This window comes from Salminus brasiliensis, chromosome 1 (genome assembly GCF_030463535.1).
Source record: "Salminus brasiliensis chromosome 1, fSalBra1.hap2, whole genome shotgun sequence".
NCBI lineage: Eukaryota > Metazoa > Chordata > Actinopteri > Characiformes > Bryconidae > Salminus > Salminus brasiliensis.
In genome coordinates this window covers 92,077,225-92,104,698 of record NC_132878.1, presented here as the reverse complement: position 1 = coordinate 92,104,698, position 27,474 = coordinate 92,077,225, and the positions used below count along the sequence as shown (strand labels likewise).

Genomic DNA, 27,474 nt, shown 5'->3' with positions numbered 1-27,474 from the left:
CAGCGCCCGGGGAGCATTGAGGGTAAAGGGCCTTGCTCAAGGGCCCAACAGTGGCAGCTTGCTGAGCCCGGGAATCGAACCCACAACCCTGTTATCGATATCCCGGAGCTCTAACCGCTGAGCCACCACTGCCCCTAAGCAGATGCATCCAGACTGTGGATTGCTGCTGCAACTGGTGCAGCATTGTCCGCAGCAGTCCTGCGCTGACCTGGGTTCATCCTCACCGAAGGAACTGAATATAGTAGTGTGGAACTTGTTTTTGTGCTCCGATGACCCGGCACGTGCCACGACAAGTAGAAACGCTGCAGTGTTTCAGTGCCAGAGAGAAAACGAGCAGTTCTTGAAAGCTACACATGACATTAAAGCAGGGGATCAAACACGTCATGGGACCGCAACGGAGCGGAACTTCAAAACTGGAAGTTGTTACTTCAGAGGAGCGCTTCCAGGATGGAGGCGCCATCAATTATTGATGGAGGGTGGCACGGTAAGAGGTGAGCAGACTGCATTCAAAGCCCTGGAGAGGTGCGTAAACAAAGCCGCAAGCCTCCTGATCAAATGGAGCGTGGCGCAAGTGATAAGCAGACAGGACAGTTCTCTGTGTCTTGGAAATGGAAGTCACTGGATATCGATGTTCACGATTGTTGCTCAGAAGCCTTGAAGAAAAAAGGCTCTTAAACAGGTTAATTAACCTTAATAAATCACCCTTTTCATTTCATGATAGAACAATTGTCCCCTTTAAATTTGGTTGATCTGCCAAGATGTTCGGTGTCTGAACCTCCCTCACTGGAGAGCGGACAAAAGTTACATTGTGAAGCATGGCGTTTTTTTCTGTCTGTATTAGGCAGCGTTTACATGCAGGTGTAAATCTGATATTTCTGACATGACTGAAAGGTAGCATAACCCTGGAGCTAACATTAGAGCTAACTCTAGAGCTAACCCTGGAGCTAGAATAAGAGCTAGCCCTGAAGCTAGCCCTGTATCTAATGCTGAGTTTGAGTGCTAAACTGAAAGTTGTATATACCAGATGTTTCAATAGTAAATACAACTTCACTGAGATCCGTAGTATCACAAAGCAACAACACTGAGTCATTATCGAACAAAATCAATGAACAGACAGTAGCGCAGTGTACCTGTCACACAGTCCACAAGTTATCTCACCACTCATCACACCCCCACCTCATGCAGTCACATTCTGCACCCTGCACTTACTTACTAGAACTACGATCAGTCACACTGCACCCACAAAGACTTCTCTCTATTCACACTACACCTGAATTCACACCCACCCATCAATGTAAAGATTTCAGATTATATATTAAACCTGTACATGAACTGCTTTAAACCGTGCAATATTGCACATAGAGTGCATATAGTGTGTATATATATATATATATATATATAATTTAGTGTGTATAGATTGTGTATAGAGTATGTATAGTGTATGTATAGTATGGTGTATGTATAGTATAGTGTATGTACAATATATGTATAGTGTATGTATAGTATGGTGTATGTATAATAGTGTATATATAAAGTGTGTACAAAGTATGTATAGTGTGCGTATAAATGATATATAGTCTGCATATAGTGTGTGTATGGTGTATGTATAGTGTGCGTATAAATGATGTATAGTCTGCATATAGCATGTATGTGTATATAGTGTGTATGTATAGTATATATAGTGTGTGTATAGTGCATGTATAGAGTGTGTATAGTGTATGTATAGTATAGTGTATGTATAATAGTGTATGTATAGTGTATTTATAGTATGTGTATAGTGTATGTATAAAGTGTGTACAAAGTATGTATAGTGTGCGTATAAATGATGTATAGTGTGCATATAGTGTGTGTATAGTGCATGTATATAGTGTATGTATAGAGTATGTATAGTGTATGTATAGTATAGTGTAGGTATAATAGTGTATGTATAGTGTATTTATAGTATGTGTATAGTGTATGTATAAAGTGTGTACAAAGTATGTATAGTGTGCGTATAAATGATGTATAGTGTGCATATAGTGTGTATGGTGTATGTATAGTGTGTATATAGAGTAAGCACAGTGTGTGTATAGTGCATGTATAGTGTGTATAGTGTATGTATAGAGTGTGTATAGTGTATGTATAGTATAGTGTATGTATAGTATAGTGTATGTATAGTGTATTTATAGTATGTGTATAGTGTATGTATAAAGTGTGTACAAAGTATGTATAGTGTGCGTATAAATGATGTATAGTGTGCATGTGTATATAGTGTGTATGTATAGTGTATGTATAAATTATGTATAGTGTGTATGTATAGTGTGTGTATAGAGTAAGCACAGTGTGTGTATAGTGCATGTATAGTGTGTATAGTGTATGTATAGAGTGTGTATAGTGTATGTATAGTATAGTGTATGTATAATAGTGTATGTATAGTATAGTGTATGTATAGTGTATTTATAGTATGTGTATAGTGTATGTATAAAGTGTGTACAAAGTATGTATAGTGTGCGTATAAATGATGTATAGTGTGCATGTGTATATAGTGTGTATGTATAGTGTATGTATAAATTATGTATAGTGTGTATGTATAGTGTATGTATAGAGAATGTATGATGTGTATGGTGTAAGTTAATGTGTAAATATTCAGTATTTCTATTTTGGATCTGTGTTCTTTTTTAATGTAGCGGGGGCCGATGGTTTTCACTCACCTAAGCTCTAAGTGTTGGAGTGTAAAAACAAAAAAAAAAAGGTTTGAATTTAAAAATATATGGAAAAGGTAAAAGGCCACATCTCATAAACTCAACTAGAATCCTGAGTTTACCACTAGTAAATACGACTTCACTGGCTGATGGAGTGCAGTGCAACTATTATTTACTATTTACTAATATTTCCCAGTTTCTGACCCAACTCGAGCGCAGCGTAAGTCCATGTTTACAGATTACAGAAATTATACAACAGTTTGTTATTATGCAGCAGGTTGGTTGAGAAGCGTTCTAATCAGAGCCGGTTCTTGGAGAGCCTTGCCACTTCCTACTTCCGCCACTGTATCAAATAATGACTGCGAAACGCTAGAGGGAGCCTGCAAGCTAGACCTCAATGAATGGGGTGAATGAAGCTATATGGCTAAAAAAACTTTAAGCTTTAAGGTCTTCCTTTACTTTTAGAAAATGGAAAAAGCTGGATTTCACTAAATAAGCTAAGAAAACACACCTGTATATTTCCATTTGTCTACAGCAAAGGTTTTTCAGCAATTGAGGCGCTAGCATTACTTCTGCTAACTGGTTGGCGAGCTGGCGCTGGACATGGCGGCCTCATGGCGGCATTTACTCAAATGCTCCATATTTGGACTCGCTCTGGAGCGCCCTCTAGTGTTTGACAACCCCGTAAGACATTCCTAAGCGATAATTCTATTCTCCACAATTCTCTGCGGATATTTCACCACAAGAGCATGTTTTTGTTCACAGTTACTGTCTCACTCCGCTGGACGCTGTTTCAATAAATCATATAATGAACCAAGGAGTAACATAAATGCCCTTCTTCTAGTGTAGCCAATTCACCAGTAAGTGGATTGGCTACACTAGATTGCCCCTAAAAGTGTGTGATTTGTTGTGTGTTGCCCTGCGATGGACTGGAGCCCTGTCCAGGGTACATTCTTGCCTTGAGCCCAGTGATTCCAAGTAGGCTTGGGACCCACCATGACCAGCATAAGAGGCAAAGAAGATGATATGAACTAAACCCTCTAGCATTGGTGGTTACATTAGCCTCTAAGTTTCACCGTTGATCTGTATCTGCTATGATCTTCTGGACAAGCAATCCAGAACCCCCTGCAGTTGTACAGTAGCTCAGGCCTGGGATTTCACAGGGAAGTACGACACACATGTTGCACATTATCAAAAGCATCAGGGTCTCCATTTTAACATGGATTTTAAAGCCGTATTCAAGTCTGAAGATGCAATGCTGGGAGGCCGTCAACGGTGACACATTGATTGTTGAAGATAAACAGATGAAAAGACCAGTTTCTAAGTGCGAAAGTGGACTTGAAAGCGTTTACAAAGCTCCATAGCTGACAGATCCCACGGATGCGGCTTTGGAGGGTTTGTGGGACCTCCCCTGCTGTTTGACGGATGGAGGCAGTGCAGCATCTGAGGGAACGTCGCCGCTATCCCTGGCCTTTTCAACTCCGCCGCGCTCTTCTTTTCCCTCTAGTCTGGGCGAGTTCAATCGGACGAGACGAAATTCAGCCCGGCTCTGGTGAACTATAGAGAAAACGGTTGCACCACAGACTGTCTGTGACGCTGTGAGATGGACGTTTTGGGTAAAGGGGCTTTTTAGAAGACTTGGATAATTGATCACTCGCTCAAAAACGTCCCTTTCCTCGTCAGCGAAGTTGTGACCCTACTATGGTACATTTGAAAGGACCGAAAGGTCAAAAAATAGCAACTACCTGTTGTTTGTTTTCAGATAGTCATCATTCATCTTCTTACCTGCTTCTATAGGGTTGTTGTGGGTTGGGTGCTACCCACGATCACAGGGCACAAGGCAAGAAAAGCTCCTGAACTGGGTGCCTGGGTGGGTTATTCATTGGCAACTGGTAAATTTCTCATGTGACCAGTACCTAATTAATTCTGATGGCCGAATGACATCACTTGCTGTAAAAATTTCATTGAGAGGAGATAATGTGTCTGTATGGAAGAGTATGGATATCAGATTGATATCAGCAGAAAATGCTGGATTAGATATAAGAGTGGAACAATCTGGGTCTCGATTCAGCGACTAGAGCATTAGTGAGGTCAGGATATTAGATGGTCACCACCCCACCTCATCATCCCCAACTCCCCAACTCATCCCAGAAGTACTGGATGGAGCACCATCATTCCAGAGAACACCAGCACCAAAAGAGTCTTCTAGATCATGTAAAACATATGGACTATAACTATATGGACAAAAGTATTGGGACACCTGCTCGTTCGTTGTTTCCTTAAGAGTTTATGCTGCTTTTGTTGGAGTAACTGTCTCTACTCTCCAGGGAAGAAGGCTTTCTGCTAGATTTTGGAGCATGGCTGTGAGGATTTGATTGCATTCAGAAGCATCCATCATTCCAGAGAACACAGTTCCACTGCTCCACAGCTCAATGCTCAGCTGGCATTAGGCAGAGTGCCAATCGGTTCATGTTTATCTGCTACAGAGAGTCCTATTCTATTGGAAGTCCTTCTCGACAGGGACTAGACGGTGTGTGCATGTTTTTACTATGTCAGCAATGGATTCATCTGGAAGTAGTCGAATGCATTTATCAGAAGGGGTGTCCACAAACATTGGGACATACAGTGTATGTACTCCTAGTCCAGATAATACAGTTAATATCCAAAAGGCGGTCATGTGACTGTAATGAGAATGAATAGTTTAGAATTCATGTGGGTTATTTCTTCTCACACTTCACTGTGGTAATTGTCCAGTGTGGGCAGGGATCAGCAGTGGCTTTAATGCACTCTTAAAAACTAAAGGTGCTTCAAATGCAATGCAATAAGAGAAGCACTTTTGGTTTCATAATGAACCATGTGTGTACACTTCAAAAAAATATCTTAGCAAGTAAAATGCTTTAGTAACATAATATAGGAAGATGTCAAAATCCTGCACCTACGATTGAGGGCCCAACCCATTCCCTTCCCCTATACTCTACTCACCCACTACATCTCAAGCTCTATCAGGTGAGCAGCTCCCTTCCTATGTTGATGTGGTAATTTATCTTCCTTTCAGCAACACAAAAAAACGATAAAAATGATAAATATCTATTTCTTTCTAATTTTGAGATTATTGTAGAAATATTACAACCAGGGTGCTGCCAGGGATTTTGGGCCCCATTAAAAGATATTACACTGAGCATCACAATTCTAACAATTCTGCCAAAATATTATATTTTATAGGACCATGTCAATCACTGGCTTTTAAACCATCCCGTTTCTGTTTTTTTGTTTGTTTGTTTGTTTTTTTGTTTGTTTGTTTGTTTTAAGTGATTTTATGTACTAAAAGTATCATATTTTATTAGCAGATAATTTTGCTGTTCAAGAATAATAGGTAATTTAGCTTTCATCAATAAATAACACTTTCAGTAGATAAACTGACCTAAAGTAAGTAAAACAAGTTAGCAGGTTAAACAATCTTATTGGTGTGAGAATGAAAAATATCCAATTTTAGACTAAATGTAAGATAATGTCGCTTCCTAAAATCTCATATTTTTTTTGCAGTGTGAAGATCCTTTAAATAGGTGAAAAACTTCACAAGGTTCTTCACACTCACACATCTCTATTACACACATTGGTTTTTTTTTTCATACATTTTGTTTTGTCAATTGTTCCCCTTTTTTATCTCAGTTTGGTTCTGCCAATTAACCAACCCGTTCATAGCTCCCCCTAGCACTAGCAATGCTCCAGACACTAGGAGGGTGAGGACTTACATTTACATTTAAGGCATTTAGCAGACACTCTTCTCCAGAGCGACTTACAAAAGTGCTTTGATATTTATCCAAGAAAAACCTCAGCTAGTTAGAATAGACTAATAGTTCAAAGATACCTCTAATCTTAGACTCTACTAAACACAAGTCAATATGGAGACCATAATACTCTGCTATTCGCCCAAGTACTCTTGGAAGAGGTGCTTGGGCAAGACTCCTAACACTACATTGGCCCACCGCTGTAATACGAGTAACCTTGTAAGTCGCTCTGGATAAGAAATGACATAATTGTAAATGTAGTTAAAATGTTTAGACAGTGTTAAGACAGATGTGTCTTCTGATGAAAAAGATATGGGTCACTGACGTGGTCAGTTCTGAGCATTAACTACCAATAAGGAGCGATAAGGCCTGTAACGTAGCCTGTAGGATATTTTAAGGGTAAATAAACAGCAGCTTTTCTCCAAGTAAAAAGGCCGAGCTCATCCACAGCTCTGATTTACCAGCTGCCTTGATCATTGATCCCTCTCAAACAAAAACAGAGAGAAGCCGCTCATCTCTCAGGGCCAGATGTGCGTACATGAGCGGACACGGTGCAGAATGGGCTTTGATGCAGTTGCTGTTTGCGCTCGCAATGTGTCTGAAATCGATGCTCAGTTTACTAAAGCCGCAGCTAATCTGCCTACTAACTGCTTGGTGTTGTTTGGGAGTCGTAGTGGCGCAGTGAAATAGTGGAGCCGTCAACAAGCTCCGGACAAAGATGCTTACCACCAAAACATTGTAAACAGGGCTGTAATTCTGCTCTGCCTCAAAACCCTGAATTTGGGAATCAATGATATGGAAAGTGAACGCCATATATGGCACAAAAGTCACGAGGCAAGAGTTGGAATAGTGATATTCTGTTGGCTTTGTCAGTACGCCTTTAAGGTGCATACTGTGCAATTTTAAAGAATGGCTCACAAAAGCAAGCCTTTTGAGGCATATTGAGCCCATATTCCCCCAAGATCTGCTTTTTCATGTTTGTGGAGTGAATTCTACTGTACTCTACTATTATGTTGTGACTAGATTGCTAGCCTGTGGCTAGTCTGTTAGTTTGGGGCTAACATGCTACACTATATGAACTGAGATGCATATTCATTACACCTACAGAGTTTTTATGACATCCCAGTCTAAACCCACAGGCATTAATATGAGCTGCTCCCCCTTTACTCTGAGCTCTAACAGCAGCAGCAGGTCTGGAGCTCTGCTGCAGTTACTGAGTCAGTTGGAGGCTTTTCTGCACTCTGCTCTGAGCTCAGCACTCGGCCCTGACCCCGCTCTGTAGCTTTATGTGGTCTGACTGACACTCGGTGGCTGAGCTGCTCCCTGTGAGGCTTGTTTTTATACACCTGTGGCGATGGGACTGAATGAAACCCCAGAATTCAGTTATTAAGAGGTGTGTCCCAATACTTTTGTCCATAAAGTTTTCCATCTAGTGGCTGGACTGTTAGATTGGGATAGCTTTTGAATAAAGATTTGGAACATTAAATGTCCTTATACACTGACATAAGGCAAATGTTTAGGCACTATTTATTTACTTTTACTGTATTTGTTTGGCCTGAAAAATTTGTAAATTAATTTGAAAAGTTTTGTAAATTTCGTTCTATTCTATGGAAAACCCAATTCTCCATACCTTGTTTGAAATAATCGAGTTTAATGTAATACATACACACTTTAACATTTCAAAACATACCACAATCAGTTTATAATTTACTGTTTTTAGTGTCACAAAATCCACATTATATATATATATATATATATATATATATATATATATATATATATATATATATACATATATATATATCAACCTTTTTAGATTCTGCTTTTTAAAATTTTTTCACTTCCCAATTCCCATCCAGTAACACAGACTCAACCCTTAACACAATGACATATGTGCTGGGGTCTTGACTGGCTAGGTCGTGACTAGGCGGGATGAACACTGGTACATGTAAGAGTGTTTATTGAACACAAAAGGGGGTATAAAAAGAGAAAAGCAGCAAAGTACAGGGCCAAAAGGAACAGCCAAACACAAATGTGACAAACGACCTTGGGCAAAACAACAACGCACACTTGAGGCTGGTGGAATACGTGGAGCTAGGCTATGGTGGGTAGAAATAGTAAGGAGGGATAACAAAAACCTACAGGCAGTGCAATAGCAGGATTATCATAACTTTGACATGATAAGCCATAATAGCCATACTATTGTGTTGTTTTGAGATTAAAAAGTAAATATTTTGGTGTAGTAAGTAATACATTTAACATCCTGCCATAGAAACCATTTCATTTTAGTGCAGGTCTGTAAAATGGCATAAAAGTAACTCACAGTTACGTACCCTGAGAGTCAGGCTTTCATTAAAATAAAAGTATTGTACTAAAAGTGAGGGTGCACACGTTCCACCTGCTGTATTGCTCACCACACACTTAATATCCAGCCATTGCAGGATTTTCACCTTAAATGTGTGAACAGTGAATCAGGGGGAGAGGTGTGATGTGTGTTTCTGCATGTACATGGCACAACCTGCTTTTCAGGGCAGAATGTGTCCTAATTTTAGAAAATGCTAAAATATCCAGAAAACAAGTCTTATTTTAGACACAGTAAGTCAAAATAAGTAATATGTCAACATGGTCAGTCAAAACACACAGACAATAAATAATAATTGTTAAAATTATTAGGCAAAATATCCAGAAAATAAGAATAATTTAATTTAAACTTCATAAGTCAACATACACAGACAATATGATGTCAACATTATCAGTCACAATATCCAGAAAACAAGTCATAATTTAGACATCATGAGTCAAAATATACAGAATATAAGTAAGAATTTCTACATTATCAGTCAAAATATATTAAAAAATAATCTTTCAAAATAATCAGTCAGAATATCCAGATAATAAGTCATCATTGAGACACCGTACATCAAAACATCCAGAAAATGAGTAACTATGTCAACATGTTCAGTCACAATACACATACAATAAGTAACTGCCAACATTATCCATCAAAATATCCAGAAAATAAGAATCATTTAGACTTCATAAGTCAAAATACACAGACAATAAGGAATCATGTCAACATTATCAGTCACAAGATTCAAAAAACAAGTCATAACTTAGACATTATAAGTCAAAATATCCAGAAAATACGTACAAATTTCAATATTATCAGTCAAAATATTTAGAAAATTAATCATTTCAAAATGATCAGTCAGAATTTTCAGAAATAAGTCATAATTGAGACAATTATCCGTAAAATAAGTAATTATGTCAACATGTTCAGTCACAATACATAGACAAGAAGTCATCATTTCAACATTGTCAGTCAAAATATCCAGATAACAATAATATTAACATTTTCAGTCAAAATATTCAGATCATATTAGAATTTCAACATAATCATTTTAGGGCAGGATGATGAATTTAAGTGAATCAGGGAGAGGAACTGTCTGTTGCACAAACTGCAAGTTTAGGCTTTTCAAGGCTGAATGTGTCCTAATTGCACATGAAACCTGCTGTCAAACACTTAAAACATGACCATTGTCTTTCAAACTGCTTTTCTACAGTGCTGTTGTAGCAAAAACAGCCATTACCCAACAAATCTATTGCATAACAATAACAGCCGGGCCCCAGCTATGCAATGTAATTACCTTCCACCAAAGTAATTGCTCAGAAGACTTGGGTCGGTGGTGGATATTTAATCAGATGGTGCTGGTTCATTTTGATGAGCCATATACCGTAATCCAACCCTTTCCTAATATATCCCCAATTTAAAAACAAAAAACAAAAAAAGCAACACCGGGCAGCAGAATCGTACTCTTGCTCCCCACAGTTTTGTATGTGAGGATTTCACTGGCCCTCTGCATGGCGTACTGACTCGCCCTGCTTAAATCATCTGACAGTAATCCTTTTTCTGTGACTGATCTCTCTGTCAGCAGGAAAGCAATATCAAAACCTTCGTTTGCCCTGCCAAGAAATACTACATCGCAGACCTGGAGCATTAGAGGAAGAGCATTAGAGGAAGATTTCTCCTCCTGCAGACTGTGGTAGCTGTGAAGTCCACTCTCCTTGGGCACCACCATCTGCACCGTGCTGGCCACCCCACCCCCAGTTTCCTGCACTTAGTCTGTTGTGCCCTCTCATGCGTTCCTCGCGGCTCACAGGAGGGCGCAGTACTCTGCCGCACTTTGTTTTGCAATTATTAAGGTAATGATGCTCATCGTGTATGCAATTTGACTGCAATTTGCATTCGCATACATATTGAGAACAAAGAAAAGCAATCTGGTGTCTAAGTCAGAGAGCTAATCAGCGTCCTTCAAAGAAAAAGGTCATTTACATAGTTCTCCACTTAGCCCAGATGTAGACGATCAGCCTAGATATCTTTCCTGTTTGGTGATTGCTTGGTTAGGCTTACCCTTAGAGCTATCGGACTACTGCAGCTAAGACATACTAGAAGTCCATAGTCCCCCAAATCGTTTCCATTAATGCAGAGCTGAGTTACACTATATTGCCGAAAGTATTCGCTCGCCTGCCTTTGCATGTATATATACTTGAGTAACATCCCATTCTTAAGCCATAGGGTTTAATATGACATCAGGCCACCCTTTGCAGCTATAACAGCTTCTGTGAAGCTTCTGGGAAGGCTATCCACAAGTTTTAGGAGTGTGTTTATGGGGATGTTTTGACCATTCTTCCAGAAGCGCATTTGTGAGGCTGAAACATCCCCAAGGTCTTCTGTCATGGTGAGGTCAGGACTCTGTGCAGGTCAGTCAAGTTCTTCTACAGCAAACTCACTCATCCTTGTCTTTATGGACCTTGCTTTGAGCACTGGTGCGCAGTCATGTTGGAAGAGGAAGGGGCCGTCTCCAAACTGTTCCAGCAAAGTGGGGAGCATGAAACTGACCAAAATCTCTGGGTCTGCTGAAGCATTAAGAGTTCCTTTCACTGGAACTAAGGGGCTGAACCCAACTCCTGAAAAACAACCCCACACCATAATCCCCCCTCCACCAAACTTTACACTTGGCACAATGCAGTCAGACAAGTACCGTTCTCCTGGCGACCGCCAAACCCAGACTTGTCCATTGGACTGCGTGATTCACCACTCCAGAGAGCATGTCTCCAGTGCTTTAGAGTCCAGTAGCGGCGTGCTTTACACCCCTGCATCCCACACTTTGCATTGCACTTGGTGATGTAAGGCTGGGATGCAGCTGCTCAGTCATGGAAACCCATTCCAAGAAGCTCTCTGCACTCTCTGTTCGTCAGCTAATGTTGAAGACCACATGAAGTTTGGAGGTCTGTAGTGACTGACTCACTGCGCTGGCTCACCTCTGTAATATGGGTCAGCTAAATGTCCTAAATGGGAGAAGGCATTCTACTGGATTTTGGAGCATTGCTGTAAGGATTTGTTTGTATGCAGTTAGTGAGACCGGGATGTCTGATTAGCACCACCTCAACCCCAACTCATCCCAAAAGTATTGGAAGTAGCACCATCCATCATTCCAGAGAACACAGATCCTCAGCTCAATGCTGGGGGGTTTATAGCCCACACCTGGCTTTAGTCATGGTGCCAATAGGTTCATGTTGTTGATCTGCTCCAGAGAGTCCAATTCTATTGGCAGGACTTCTCTACAGGGACTATCTGACAAGCTGTGTGTGTGTGTGTGCATTTGCACATCTGTGTCAGCAATGTGCAACCTTAAAGTGGCTGAATGCATTCATTAAAAGGGGTGTCCACAAACATTTGGACGCAGTGAATTATGTTCTCAGCTCATTTGTTATTATAATTGTTTCATTATATGAGTGATTGTTTTTAAATATGTGTAAAAATACGAGTTGCATGGCTTAACATTTACCTGTCGACTAGTCGCCACTGGCATGGTTTTAAACAACTATTGTGGAAACAGTGAAAACAATTTCGTGAGAAGTTGCTTGTAAGGACCAGTGACAGTTCCTGTGGTCTGAGGTGGAAAGATGAGGAGGAAGAGAACCTTCTGTCCGACCCAGCCTCAGGCACTCTGACCACAGAAATGGGTCAAATAGCTGTCTGATGTAAACGGCACACTACAGACATTGACCACTCAGGAGCAATGAAAAAGGTAAAGTTCAGAAACCACAGGCCTGTGGCGGGCTTCAACAGCATTGTGAACATGAGCGTTCTGGAGCATTCGGGAGCATTCGGGAGCGTTCTTTGAGATTACAAAGGGTAATTGCTGTGAACTTGTTTTGTTCAGCACTATACAAATTCAGGACATGTCCAAAAATCTCCTTTTGAGACCCCCACATTTATTATAAATAAAGCTGGTCTAAAAACATTGTCCATTATTTGTAGGGGTGGGAATCTCTAAGCACCTCATGATTGGATTCGATTAGGATTCAGGGGCTATAATGCAATGATACAACGGTCGTCAGCCTTTCTTCTATACAGGATTTCTGGTTTCTCAGATTGTGACTCTGTACTTGGTACTTTTTTTTTGGTTTCTTTCTCTTTCTTCTCTTTCTAAAACAGAACAGACCAATATGTTTTAACCACATTCAGACAGAATTAAACATACACAGGGTCCTGAGGTAATTCCCTCTTTCACAGAGAGCTCCTCTAAGTTTTTCCCTTCCGGATCGATCACGTCTGCGTTTTTCTTCGTCCTTCTAGAAAACTACAGGTTGAATTGACTCTGCAGAAAGTTGGCAACCCCTGCACAACAATGTGCCTTAGCATCTGCTGATCCCTGCAAGAGCGTTAGTGAGATCGGGACGTCTGATTAGCATCGCCTCAACCTCAGGATGTTTGTTCACGTCCACGTCATGTCTGCATTTTTCTCCGTCCTTCTCTGAGAAAATTACAGGTTGAACCCACTGTTTTTCACTAAAAACAGCTGATCATTTTAGACCCGTCCGGATTCACATCTCTGTATTTTTACAGGCGGTTCCTCTCGCCTTCATGTCGGAAAAGAAGGTGCGTAAAACAAACTTTCTGAATCTCTAAAGAGAAACTGGAAAACAACGGCAAACCTGGTTATATCTTCTTCACACGGTTTGCACCGGCGCAGCACCATCAGCTTTTTAAAAAGGTCAGTTTTACCTCAAATAAGATGATGGCAGGACAGCAGTAATAGGACTGCATGTCCCCGGGGGATTGCCTGATGTGTACTTCCAGGTCCAAAATGTTGCTATTATTGGTGTTCGAGTGGTCTCGGAAACTGGGAAATACTATTTGTACCATGTATAAATCGCACTCGTACAGCCAGTGAAGTCGTGGAAACCTCAGGTGAGTTGATACACTATTTAATAAGATGTGATGCATATGTGGATCAAGACCTCCAGACTACAGAGAAGCTTCTTCCCACACGCCATCACACTCATGAACAGCTGAACATTACAACACTACATTCTGAATACAGTCTATTACATACATCCTATCCAGATGTTCTCTCTCTCTCCTTTCTCTGTACTGAACAATCTGTACTACCGTCTCAACCAGTGACTCCTCTGTTCTCCATATTTATATCTAATTAATTCAGTCTGCACTGTTCTTACTGCTACACTTAGCACTTTACCTTAAATATTAAGCTCTGCACATGTTAGGTTTACAGGTGTGTCTGTGCGTGTATGTCACTGTGTGTATGTGTGTGTGTGTGTGTGTGTAGGATGGGTGTGTTTGTTACTTCTGTAATGTCAGTTATCGTGCACTGTGAGCTACTGTAACCAAAAACAAATTCTTTGTATGTGTAAGCATACTTGGCCAATAAAGTTCGATTCTGATTCTGATATCATTATCTTCTCTGTATGTTTTTTTTTTTGTTTGTTTGTTTTTCTCCAATTTTCAGTTGACTGATGTGAATTGATTTAGTTTGATAGTTAGTTTGTTGACGACTCGGTGTCAATGTTTTGTGACGTCCTACGAATCTCCATTCTAGGTGGGCGGATCTTCCGACAAGCGCCCGAATAGAGTGAACTTGTATGTACTAGTTAACCATCTAGACTATCCAACCTTACAATGAGCACTCGAACGCAGAAAATTAACATTGTGAACTGATTCAGAATCGTCCATGTCCGCATTGAGATGCATCAATAGCCCTGTTTTACTACAGAACATCTGTAAAATGTATGACTATCATGACTGGCTAGGTCAGACAAGGGCTGGTGAACACTCGCAGGGACAGGGCAATGCAAGATCTTTATTAAACCAAAAGGGGAAGGAACATGAACCAGAAGCGGCAGCAAAGTACAGGGTTAAACTGTTAACTGAAAACAGGGAGGTAACGCTAGAACTAATAATGCTGGCAGTGCCAGTAAAAGAAACAAAAGAAAACCCATGCTCGTCAGAAGCAACTAAACTTATGCTCAGCTCTCATAGTGGTTATGACAGTCCACAGAAGACATCAGTTTTAGCTAGACATCTTGTTTATTAACAAATCCTCATTTAGATCATTTATACAAACTGAAACCCTTCTTCACTCATCTTTGGACAGCTGCTGAACGACTGGCTTTCTTTCCACAAGTCAGTAGCGATATCTGAGCTCTGACTGCCTCAGAGCAATACAGTCTCTTGGGTACTTACAGTACCTGGGTTGGCTGAACAATGACGTACTGTGCTGTGTTTCGGGGGAAAGCCCCCATCAAAATCCCATCCAATCTACTTGATTGAAGTGAACAGTGTTTATCATTTAAACCAGCAGATTTCACTGAAAGGCCACACATTTGCATGTATGGCATTAAAATCACCACAGCTCTCCAAATCTTACCTCTCATAGTAAATTTAAACTGGCTCTGGCAGGCTGCACTTACACGCTCCCATGGGAAGCTAAATGCTAGTGGCAAGCGATGCTTGTCCCTGCACACCAATGAGCCTCTCAGAGTGATATACAGCAATCCGCCATACCATTAAAACCACTGATAGGGAAGGGAATAACATTGCTTATCTGGTTATAATAGCACCTCTGAAGCGGGTGAATATATTAGTCATCGAGTGAACAGTCAGTTTCTGACAAGAACCAAACTGTGTTGCAGGTCTTGTGGGGTGTTCCTGGTATGCAGTGGTCAGTACCTACCAAATATGTTCCAAAATTATGGACAACCAGTCAACCAGCATCAGGGTCATGGGCACCTAAGGCTCACTGATGTGATCCATGGAGGCCAGATCTCACAACTTACATGACTTTAAGGATCTGCTGCTAACGTCTGGGTGCCAGATACCACCTTTAGAGGCCTTCAGAGCTCCATGCCTGGAATGGTCAGATCTGTTGTGTTTAAACAGTTCATTAAAACAGTAATTTTTTTAAAACAAGGTATTCATCTATATTATTTTCAGGTTTAGTTAGCAAACACATACAACAACATTAAGCTAATTCAACAGCTGATAGTTACATAAGAGTAATTTGGCAAGTAAGCAATTAATCGAAGCGAATAATCAATAATTATTTGACTAAAATGACCAAAATAGTCATTTGTTGGAGCCATAGTGTGCACGCTCAGAAACACCAAAGAGCAGATCATCACTGTCAAGCAAAAGCTTTGTATCACCAAAACCTTTCTTGACTTTCAATAGAAGTAAAAGTAGTAAGTAACAAAACTGTCCGCCATGATGACAAATTTGTAAGTAGAGTCTGTGCAATAGAGGCCAGAGGTGGAATCAGACTCTCCTACTAATCTGGTAGACCTGCCCCCTTCTCCCAGACCAAGCCTTAGTGTCTCAGACCACCTTCACTGAGCTCACAGCTCAAAAACAGAGAGGATTTCCCCCCTAAATTCCCAACAGTTTCAACAGTAAAAGTGTAGCTGATGGAAGTTCCACTACAACTCAGCTTCTCCATGTAATGAACAGAAAGGATATCATGCAGGTCCAGCTGCAGATGACTGATCTCTTCAAGCCAAGCCTGTCAATCACTTAATTCCTGAGTGTAACCCCGCCTTCTTACAATAGAGCAGAGTAAGGGTTTAAAAACTGATTTCTGGGGAAAATTAAAACATGGGCCAAAATTAGCACAGAGAAAATGTGCAAAAATGTTGGAATTAGACACTGGAGATGAATTTTCAATAGAATTAAATTAAAGTTATTTTGGAGCATTTCTATTGGTCCATTCATCATGAAAATTTCACACAATGCAAAGAATATATGGATATGAATCCTGTACAATGCGGTTCAGGTCAACCCAATTTTTCTGGGATCTGGGGGAGGGAGCGTTGGTTCTGAAAGCTGACTTTAGGCCTGACACAAGACGTTACATGGTGACACAACAGCGTAATCTCAAACTTTTTTTTTCTTCTTTTTTCTGGCAGAGGGCCACTCCTGAGCCTTACAGCTTGATCTACTTACATAAAAGCTGACTGCAGCAGAAAGTAGATCTGGTGCTAAATGCACAGAACAATGTGCTTCTTAAATAAGTAACCTCACTGTCCCAATTGCAGAATTCTCTTTGTTTAGGTGCCATCGCTCAGAGCTTTATATAGAGCATTGACTCATTCTATCTGTCTCTGTGGCGCACGGCGGAATTTACATGTAAATAAGACTCCCACCGTATATATTCACCATCTGCATGAGCAGAGCTTTCCGCATTTGGTGAAAGCAGGAACGCTCGATGCTGGCTGGCTGGGATTTCAGTGTGCTACAGCACATTGTGCCGGCCACATCAATAGATTTGCCAGTTCAACATGGATTATTTACACAATAACATGACCTAAAGTATCCAGACACCTGTAATTCCATCAGTTCTGTCAGAGTCAAGGTTGGTAAATGGGTGGTCTTTTGTTTAAGCCCTGGTGTGCACACTCAGAAACACCAAAGAGTAGATCATCGCTGTCAAGCAAAAGCTTTGTATCTCCAAAAACTTTCAGAACTTTCAAGAGAAGTCAATTTAATAAGAAGTAAATTCCATTCTGTAGAAATGAAGAAATGTCAAAAAAACAATCTGCACAGTAGGGACCAGAGGCAGAGCCAGACTCGCCTACTCATTTGGTAGACTCGCCCCTTTCTCCCAGACCAAGCGTGTCTTAGACCGCCTTCACTGAGCTTACAGAGCAGAAGCAGAGCGGATTTCCCCCTGCATTCCCAGTTTGTGCGGTAAGTGCAACTTTTTCCAACAGTAAAAGTGCAGTTAAAACTCTTTGTTGTTAGATAAAATCAGCCCAGGTCTTGCAACATCGGGACTTTCGCAGATCCTGCCGAACTTAGAGACAAGGGACGGCGCCTACCCCGGACAGTCGGCGGGACTGAACTGGTGGCAAAGGGGACGAAGGAGGAGGAGACGTGACGGCACTTCTGAAAGCAGCAAGGAAAGCGGTCTTTTAACACAGGTGGGCGCCGGTGATGGGATGAAGAAAGGTGACTCTGCATCTCCTGAGTCTCCAGGTGGAACTTTCACTAGAGCTTTCATTTTCACTACAACTCAGCTTCTCCATGTAATGAATAGAATGAACGTCTTGCAGGTCCAGCAGACGACTGGTCTCTTCTAGCCAAGGCTGTCAATCACTACATTCCTAAGTGTAGTGCTGCCATCTTACGATAAAGCAGAGTAAGGGGTTAAAAACTGATTTTGGGGCAGAAGGGGGCTAACTCAGAATGGGCTAACTCAGAAATAGGCCAATATGGAAAACTAACAGTTGGAATTTGGAGACACTGGTAAGGAAAGACAGTTTGGAGGAGGCAAATGAGATCATCATAATTCAACCAGCCAGCAGAGGTGCTAGATCTAAGGTTTCAATTGCATCAGATTCATTGGTCATGGTTAATGATAAAGCTTAACAAGTTTAACAAGCTTAATGTAAAACAATGCAGTAAAACGACCTACTGACACCAAATCTCGCTCAGACCTAACATGTCATTGACTCTGGCTCGTGCCTCATCTGAAAGGATGATCCTGTAAAGGAGATTTTATACTTTAGCACATTAAGTCACTTTAAGCTATTTCCTTATAATGGATTTTAAAAGAGTGGCTAAAAGGTTATGCTAAAAAATGCTGAAATTACAAAATTAGATCCTTTGGACCAGAAAGGCCTTGCTGCTCCGAGGTTGGTGTTTAAAGCCACCTTAAGCTGTTTTCCTACAGGTTCATCCTTTTGACCAGTAATATATGGGAAGTGTGTGTTTCTAGCTCTTTTGCAAGTCCAAAGAGCTGACTGAGGAAGCTTCGATAGCCCACCAAAGGATTTAACAAACCAGGGCCCAGTCTTCTAAAAAAAATTAAGAAATAAGCCATTAATAAATGGTAGAGAGAGTGTATAATGTGTTGCTTGCTTAACAATAATGATTTTGCTAGGAGGCTTTCATGAAAGCCAGCCCAGATCATTTAAAATTCAAAGAAAATATAACAATATAAAATACTGGGGAAGTGAACAACCTTCATCTACAGTGGCACCTGTCAAGGGGTGGGATCTACATATTAGGCAGCAAGTGAACAGTCAGCTCTTGATGCTGATGTGTTGGACGCAGGAAAAATGGGCAATCATAAGAATCTCAGCCACTCTGACAAGAACCAAACTGTGATGGCTAGATGTCCAGGTCAGAACATCAGGCAGGTTTTGTGGGGAGGTCCTGGTATGCAGTGGTCAGTACCTACCAAAGGTTCTCCAGAAAAACACAACCGATGAACCAGCAACATACTCAGGGTCATGGCTCACTGATGCGATTCATAGGGGCCTCACCTCACAACTTACAGGACTTAAAGGATCAGCTGCTAACATCTTGGTGGCAGAGACCACAGAACACCTTCAGAGGTCTTGTGGAGTCCATGCCTCGAATGGCCAGATTTGCTTTGGCGACAAGGGCGGACTTATTACTCATTAAGAGGCAGGTAGTGCTAATGTTGTGACTGATCTGTGTATATAAAAATCTAAGAAATCCCATTGTAGGATTTTTAAAGAATTTATTTGTAAATTATGGTGGAAAATAAGTATTTATTTTCCTCTTTCATCTTTCTAAGTAGGATAACTTTTCAGTGGCTGACCAAATATGTGTATATGTATATATATACACTAAGTACACTAAAGTTATGTAAAAGAAAAACACTGCTTAAAGAAAGTAAAGTAAAGTAGAAGAGTGCACAGTTGTATGTGTAAAGTGCACTGTGCAGTACAAAAGTAAACAGTATTTGTCCAACAGTAGCAGCGATATATGTTGTGGGCTCATATTCATGGGTGCATGTCAGAGTTCTGCCAGTTCAGAGTGGGAGGAGGAGGAGGTGTTCAGAAGCCTGATGGCTTGTGGATAGAAACTGTTAGTGAGTCTGGCTGTCCTGGACTTCACGCTGCACACGTTGCTCAAAATCATCTATGTTAAGCCACAATTAAGATTTTGAATGTCCTCAATGTCCTTGACGTGACGCAGTACTCTGTCACACATTTAGTTCCTGAGGTGATGTCAGTAAAGGACATACCAAGCAAAATCTTGTTCCCTTAGAGTAACTACGGTCATGCTACAGTAGCTAGTGGCGCAGGTTAGAAATGTGTGCTAGCTAGCAATATTAAAGCAGCAATTCTCTGCTCAATCCGCCAATCAGTTTCTACCTTAAAACTTCAATTCTGCAGCACATGACCTACAACGGATCACTCCTAAGAGTACAATCTACTTTTGCATATTAATTAAAACACAGTCTAATGCCTTCGACCACCACTGTCTTTCTCTGACGCTGAAACTCTCACCCATGCCTTCATGCGTGCAGCTTTCTCTATGGAACATCATCCAAAATCCTAAACGTCAGTACGTCCAGAACTCAGCTGAACGCCCAACATTACGCCTGTCCTCAAGTGACTTCACTGGCTTCCAATTTCACAAAAACTTCTCTTCACCAATAAAGCCCTCCATAACCAAGCCCCCTCCTGTCTCACTGACCTGCTTTGCTATTATACTCCTTCCCATAACCTTCAATCCTCTAATGCCAAACTCCTGTCTATACCCTTTAGGACCTGGGTTGAACTGTCTCCCCAAACACATCCAAGGCTGCTGAGATCTGTCCACTAATCTCAGATTGTCCATATTCCAGTTGACTTTTTTAACCTTTTGTCTATTTTTGATTGTTTTATGTAGGTAAAGCGACTTGAAAAGTGCTATATGAATAAAATTGATTATTATTATTCAATTATTATAATAAATATTTGACAGTAACAGCATATATCAAATAGAAAAGCCCTAACATACACATTTGTATGGCTACATTTTTGCTGGTGAAAAAGAAAAGTGGTAAATTACTGAATAAATACTGTAAATTTTGTTTTAGAAGTCTGACTACTATGGCTGGTCATGGGTTTTTGTGTCCTGCTGTAGCTTTGAAGCATCACAGGAGGCAGCAGGTACTAGTTGACTAAGGAAGAAATAAAAACATACCTATATTTTATCAAAGAAAAAAAAGCAGAACAGTGATAACGACCGGAAAACAGGCCTAAAGTGCCTGCCGCTGATCTGTAGTCATTATATTTGTACGTCTGTTTTGTCTCTGTGCTTTGCAATGTAAAATACAGCCATAAAATGAAATGAGAATCTGCTCAAGTGTAAACTCCCTCAATATTTCTCAGAAGTATTTTTACAGACGTTTTATCTCTCAGTTTTATTCTCGTGTACGGTGCTGATGGAAACGCAGCCTTATTTGCATCTTTTTTTTTGTGACAGTTCGGTTATTCACTTGATTTTAATTTGAAACTTAGCTACTGTGACCTTTTCCATGGATCCAAAATGAATATCACTTAAAATTAATATCGCGCTAAATGTCTGTATTATGGGCGTTTGTTTGCTTCCATTTCTCTTTAGATTGAATGTGATTTTTTTGGCCAGGCTCTGTAAAGCTTGCCCAGCGCGGAGCAGTATGTCTTTGTGGGCAGAGCCTGGAATGAATAGGTCAATAAGAAGAAAGGTCTGGATACTATCTACCCATCCACCCACCCAAGCAAGTATATATATCTGTTAGGTAAGGTAAAGCTGTAGTCATACACAAGTCTAAAAGGGGTTATCATCTATCAATCTATCAGGGGTTGAGGTCCAATCTAAAGGGGACTGAGATCAAGGACAGGATGAATTTAAAAAGGGCTGAGACCAAGTCAAGATAGAGGTTAAGGAAGGCTGAGACCAAGTCTAAACCAAGTTTAAAGAGGGACCAATCAAAACTGAGTCTAAAGAAGGCTGAGACCAAGTCTAAACCAAGTTTAAAGAGGGACCAATCAAAACTGAGTCTAAAGAAGGCTGAGACCAAGTCTAAACCAAGTTTAAAGAGGGTTGAGACCAAGTCAAAACCGAGTCTAAAGAAGGCTGAGACCAAGTCTAAACTGAGTCTAAAGGAGGTTGAGATCGAGTTTAAACCAAGTCTAAAAAAGGCTGAGACCAAGTCAAAACTGAGTATAAAGGAGGTTGAGATCGAGTTTAAACCGAGTCTAAAAAAGGCTGAGACCAAGTCTAAACCGAGTCTAAGGAAGACTGAGACCAAGTCAAAACTGAGTATAAAGAAGGCTGAGACCAAGTCAAAACCAAGTTTAAAGAGGGACCAAGTCTAAACTGAGTCTAAAGGAGGTTGAGATCAAGTCTAAACCGAGTCTAAGGAAGACTGAGACCAAGTCTAAACCGAGTCTAAAGAAGGCTGAGACCAAGTCTAAACCGAGTCTAAGGAAGACTGAGACCAAGTCAAAACTGAGTATAAAAAAGGCTGAGACCAAGTCTAAACCAAGTTTAAAGAGGGACCAATCAAAACTGAGTCTAAAGAAGGCTGAGACCAAGTCTAAACTAAGTTTAAAGAGGGTTGAGACCAAGTCAAAACCGAGTCTAAAGAAGGCTGAGACCAAGTCTAAACTGAGTCTAAAGGAGGTTGAGATCGAGTTTAAAATGAGTTTAAAGAAGGCTGAGACCAAGTCAAAACTGAGTATAAAGAAGGCTGAGACCAAGTCTAAACCAAGTTTAAAGAGGAACCAAGTCTAAACTGAGTCTAAAGGAGGTTGAGATAGAGTTTAAACCAAGTTTAAAGAAGGCTGAAACCAAGTCAAAATCAAGTTTAAAGAGGGACCAAGTCTAAACTGAGTCTAAAGGAGGTTGAGATCGAGTTTAAACTGAGTCTAAAGAAGGCTGAGACCAAGTCTAAACCAAGTTTAAAGAGGGTTGAGACCAAGTCAAAACCGAGTCTAAAGAAGGTTGAGATCAAGTCTAAACTGAGTCTAAATGAGGTTGAGATCGAGTTTAAACCGAGTCTAAAAAAGGCTGAGACCAAGTCAAAACCAAGTTTAAAGAGGAACCAAGTCTAAACTGAGTCTAAAGGAGGTTGAGACCGAGTTTAAACCAAGTCTAAAAAAGGCTGAGACCAAGTCAAAACTGAGTATAAAGAAGGCTGAGATCAGTCTAAACCGAGTCTAAAGAAGGCTGAAGTCTGTCCGTCACCCACCCATCTGTCTGCCTACCCACCTACCTATCAATACGTTCAGATGTATTATGTTTTTAGGTAAATCAAGCCAATCTATCCATCTATATGTCTGTCTGTCTGTCCATTCATTCATCCATCCACCCATCCACCAACCCACCCATCTACCTACTCGCCTACCTATCTATCAGCACGTTCAGATATTTACCAATTTAGGTAAATCCAGCCCAAAACTGAGGCTGTGCACTTCCCTGAATGCTCTGCGAGGCTGAGTGTGTGGCGAGTGACAGCTGGTGTTGAAACTGAGCTGAGGCGTGCAGTGTGAGTCAGTGGATGCCCTGTGTGCCGCAGTCACCGAGGCTGAAGCCTGCTTGAGATTCCCGAGCTCCGTGTGTCTCCCAGCTGTCTGTCACGGGGGAATGACTTTTCTATCCGCTCACTGACTATATGGAGTGGAGCGAGGGGGTGGGGGTGGGGGGGAGAAAAAAAGCCCACAGTCAAAATTGGCTTCCATTGATGTCAGCGTGACACATGAAATGGCTTCTTTTGTACGACTCCCCGGGTGTCAGACTGAGTCCGCTCCCAGGCCCTGTTCTAACTCCCCCGCCTCTGCGACTGGAACACCACAAAACCCAACTGCTTCTATTCACATCAGCCTATAGAACACTGCCATAACTTCTCCAGAGGGACTGCGCCAGTATGTAACTCATTACTCAGAATGAATAAGGCCTACAAGCTGACCTTATACCTTCTGAGGTATTTGTAAGATTTGGTCTGATGGGAAACACTGCTGTTCAGCTGTTAGCTTTGCCTTATTGTGATTAAAGAATTCATTTGACCTGAACAAAGGCAGGGAAACTAACCTGCTTGTTCTTCTAAGAAATTGTAATTTTCTAGTTTACACTATGTGGTAAAGTTTACCAAGATTAAATGGGTGGAAACCGAGTCCAAACTGAGTCTGAAGATTCAGAGTCAGAGATTAAATCCAGGACAAGTAGAAAGAGGACAGAGACCTACTCAAGACACAGTTTAAGGGAGGCTGAGACCAAGTCAGAACCAAGTCCAAAGAAGGTTGAGATCACGCCAGAACAGAGATAACAGGGACTGAGATGAAGTTAAAACTGAGTTTGCAGGAGACAGAGATCAAGTCCAGGACAAGTAGAAAGAGGACAGAGACCTACTCAAGACAGTTTAAGGGAGGCTGAGACCAAGTCAGAACCAAGTCCAAAGGCTCTGTAAAGCTTGCCCAGCGTCAGAGCAGTATGTCTTTGTGGGCAGAGCCTGGAATGAATAGATCAATAAGACGAAAGGTCTGGATACTATCTACCCATCCACCCACCCAAGCAAGTATATATATCTGTTAGGTAAGGTAAAGCTGTAGTCATACACAAGTCTAAAAGGGGTTATCATCTATCAATCTATCAGGGGTTGAGGTCAGAGATCAAATTCAGGACAAGTAGAAAGAGGACAGAGACCTACTCAAGACACAGTTTAAGGAAGGTTCAAGTCTGAAGACAATTGCGATCACGTCAGAACAGAGATAACAGGATTTGAGATTAAGTTAAACTCAAGTCTAAAGGGGGTTGAGATCAAGTCAAAGCATTTGAGCCACGTTGTAGCAGTGTAAACACACCTGTCTCTCCTATCTATCTATCTATCTATCTATCTATCTATCTATCTGTCTATCTATCGGTCTGTCTGTCTGCTTGTCTATCTATCTATCTATCTATCTATCTATCTATCTATCTATCTATCTGTCTATCTATCGGTCTGTCTATCTATCGGTCTGTCTGTCTGCTTGTCTATCTATCTATCTATCTATCTATCTATCTGTCTATCTATCTATCTATCTATCTATCTGTCTATCTATCTGTCTATCTATCTATCTATCTGTCTATCTATCTGTCTATCTATCGGTCTGTCTGTCTGTCTATCTATTTTTCTGTCTATCTGTCTGTCTGTCTGTCTGTCTGTTTATCTATCTATCTGTGGACTGTCTGTCTATATGTCTGTCTGCCTGTCTGTCTGTCTGTTTATCTATCTATCTGTGGTCTGTCTGTATATCTGCCTGTCTGTCTGCCTGTCTATCTGTCTGTCTGCCTGTCTGTTTGTCTGTCCGTCCATATACATATATATATATATATATATGTCTGTCTATCTATCTATCTATCTATCTACCTGTCTGTCTATCTGTCTATCTCCCTACTTACCTTTCTATCAATTCATCTTAGAAAACTTTGATTCCAGTGTCACGATGGTTGCCTCTTGGTAAAGTAGGAAGTTTTGAGAGATAATATTACATCAGCTAGCCAAGCTTTCTTTGGGAGAGGTCCCAGCACTATCAGCAATATGACAGCTGTGCAGGAACCAGATGACACTGTTGGCCTCCCCGGTGCTTAACTCATTCCACGTTTCAATTCATTATTTTGTAGAAACACGGCCTCTGTTTAAACATGCCCGCAGGATGAATTGGAATGCAGCGAGAGAAATATTTTTCATTTCTTATCAGCCCTGTCTGCGAAGAAGCGCCGGTGCCCGAGCTGCAACTCGGTAACCATAGGGACAAGCATATGAAATCCACCTGCGTTTAGATTTACAGCTTCTGCGGGAGGAGCATGAAGGAGCGGCTCCAGGACGCAGAGGCAGGTTTGTTGTGGGTGATACACGTAGCCTACTGCTCTGCTGTCATGATCTTTGGAAGGTTTCTGTTCCAAACACTCTCTGAACGGCAAACTGGACGGGACCATTTTTTTAGGATGCCGCCAAAAATCTCCAAGGCGGTATTGCCATCTAGAGGACCAGTGCGGAAGTGATGTGTAGGCCTGTCAGTTATGTAACTGCAAATGAAGCATTTAACCCTTACTGTTTATGTAGCTGAGCTGTGACTGTTCTTTTACAGGTCTGGAAAAGCTAATGCTGCTAACAGTGACTGAAAACCGAGCATTAAGTCAGCTAGCTCTAAAGGAACAGACTGATCAGACATGCTAACATAGCTAACAATGATTGGAGAGTAGATGGCATCAACTAGCAGGATGTCATCTACATAGCTAATCGTGGATTATGGGGACATTAGGCAAATGACATCATGCTAGTTGATGCCATCAACTCGTCAATCATTCTTAGCCATGTTAGCATTTCTAAACAATCGTTTCCATTCAGATCCACATCGATCTAAATATGCAGTCTCCGTACTTTACTTTGCATGTTGTTTTTTTTCTCAGAAAGAATCCATTAGACCATACGCCAGCAGTGAATCAGATATAAGGGAGGGAAAATAATAGGCTCTCCAGTAACAACTGCACATCATGTCGCTGCTAGGCCTCTGGTGCACCCAGTTCTTGGTCTATTAGCGAATGTTACATCTTAATTACATATCCTAATGAACATTGCTTTGGCTCTGTCAAATCAGATTTGTAATCTACACCGAAATTAATGTTTGGAGGATCCTTTTGCACCAGTTCCAGAGCAAGAGTTAGCCAGCTAACAGTCAGCTAAGTGTAGGCTACACTTGCTAATCCCGCAATGTTATGCATTAGAGTTCAGATGTTCACTGCCCTCACGAGTATTCTCTTCTCCTCAAGGTTTAGCTTCTAACTATCAGGGAGGAAGAGATGACTGATGTTGATGCTCAACATGTCTGCTGTGTTATAGAACATCCCACCCTTCAAAAGGTATACTATATGGACAGAAGTATTGGGGCACCTACATGAGCTTTTATGACCTTCCAGTCTAAACCCACAGGCATTAATAAATATGGAGCTGGTCCCCCTTTGCTCTGAGCTCTACCAGCAGCAGCAGGTCTGGAGCTCTGCTGCAGTTACGGAGTCAGTTGGAGGCTTTTCTGCACTCTGCTCTGAGCTCAGCACTCGGCCCTGACCCCGCTCTGTAACTTTACGTGGTCTGACAGACACTCGGTGGCTGAGCTGCTCTCTGTGAGCTGTTCCTCCTAAACTCTTCCACTGTTCAGTAATAACACCACTCACAGCTGATGGAGGAAGATCTAGGAGGGGAGTTGTTGTTGGTGCAGCAGCGGTGTCTCCTATTACAAACAGAACCACGCTGGAGTTCAGTGAGCTCTTCAGAACCTCCCGTTCTTTCACTGATGTGTGTAAGAAAGGCAGACTGCATGGCTAGGGGCTTGATTTTATACACCTGTGGCAATGGGACTGAAAGAAACAATTCTGTGTGTGTCTCAATACTTTTGTCCATACAGTGTATTAGAGTGAATCTGCCTTCTTTGTTGTGTTGTTTTCTCTGATTGTACCAGTTTATTTTACCAGTTTTTACCTTTACAAGTTTCTAACTCAGGTTTAAGGGTTAGGTATCTATCCAGTCAAGTCGATCGAAGCCGGCTCTTGTATGACTGGAAATAACTGCTCTCGGGGGTGTTGCTAAGATTGCTAAGGCGAGTGGATGGAGTCTCATACAAGGACTTTGGTTGTATTAGTAATGTTTGTGCCAGTGGCGATCTGGACTCTGCACTCTCAGAAATATAGCGATGCCATGAAAGAACTGCTTTTGGTTCCATAATGAGCCATTTTTTGTAATAGTTTCTTCGAAAATCAAGGGTATTAAAAAGTGTTTATCCTGCTTTTGTTGGACTAACTGTCTCTACTATGCAGGGTATAAGGCTTTCTACTAGATTTTGGAGGAGAATTGTTGTGAGGATTTGGATGCATTCAGCAACAA

The 27,474-nt window shown here is 41.2% G+C and overlaps 1 pseudogene; it reads right to left on the bottom strand.

Annotated features, from left to right (window-relative positions):
• Positions 1-1,102: 1,102 nt before the first annotated feature.
• Positions 1,103-3,286, bottom strand: LOC140557459 (uncharacterized; annotated as a pseudogene).
• Positions 3,287-27,474: the final 24,188 nt, after the last annotated feature.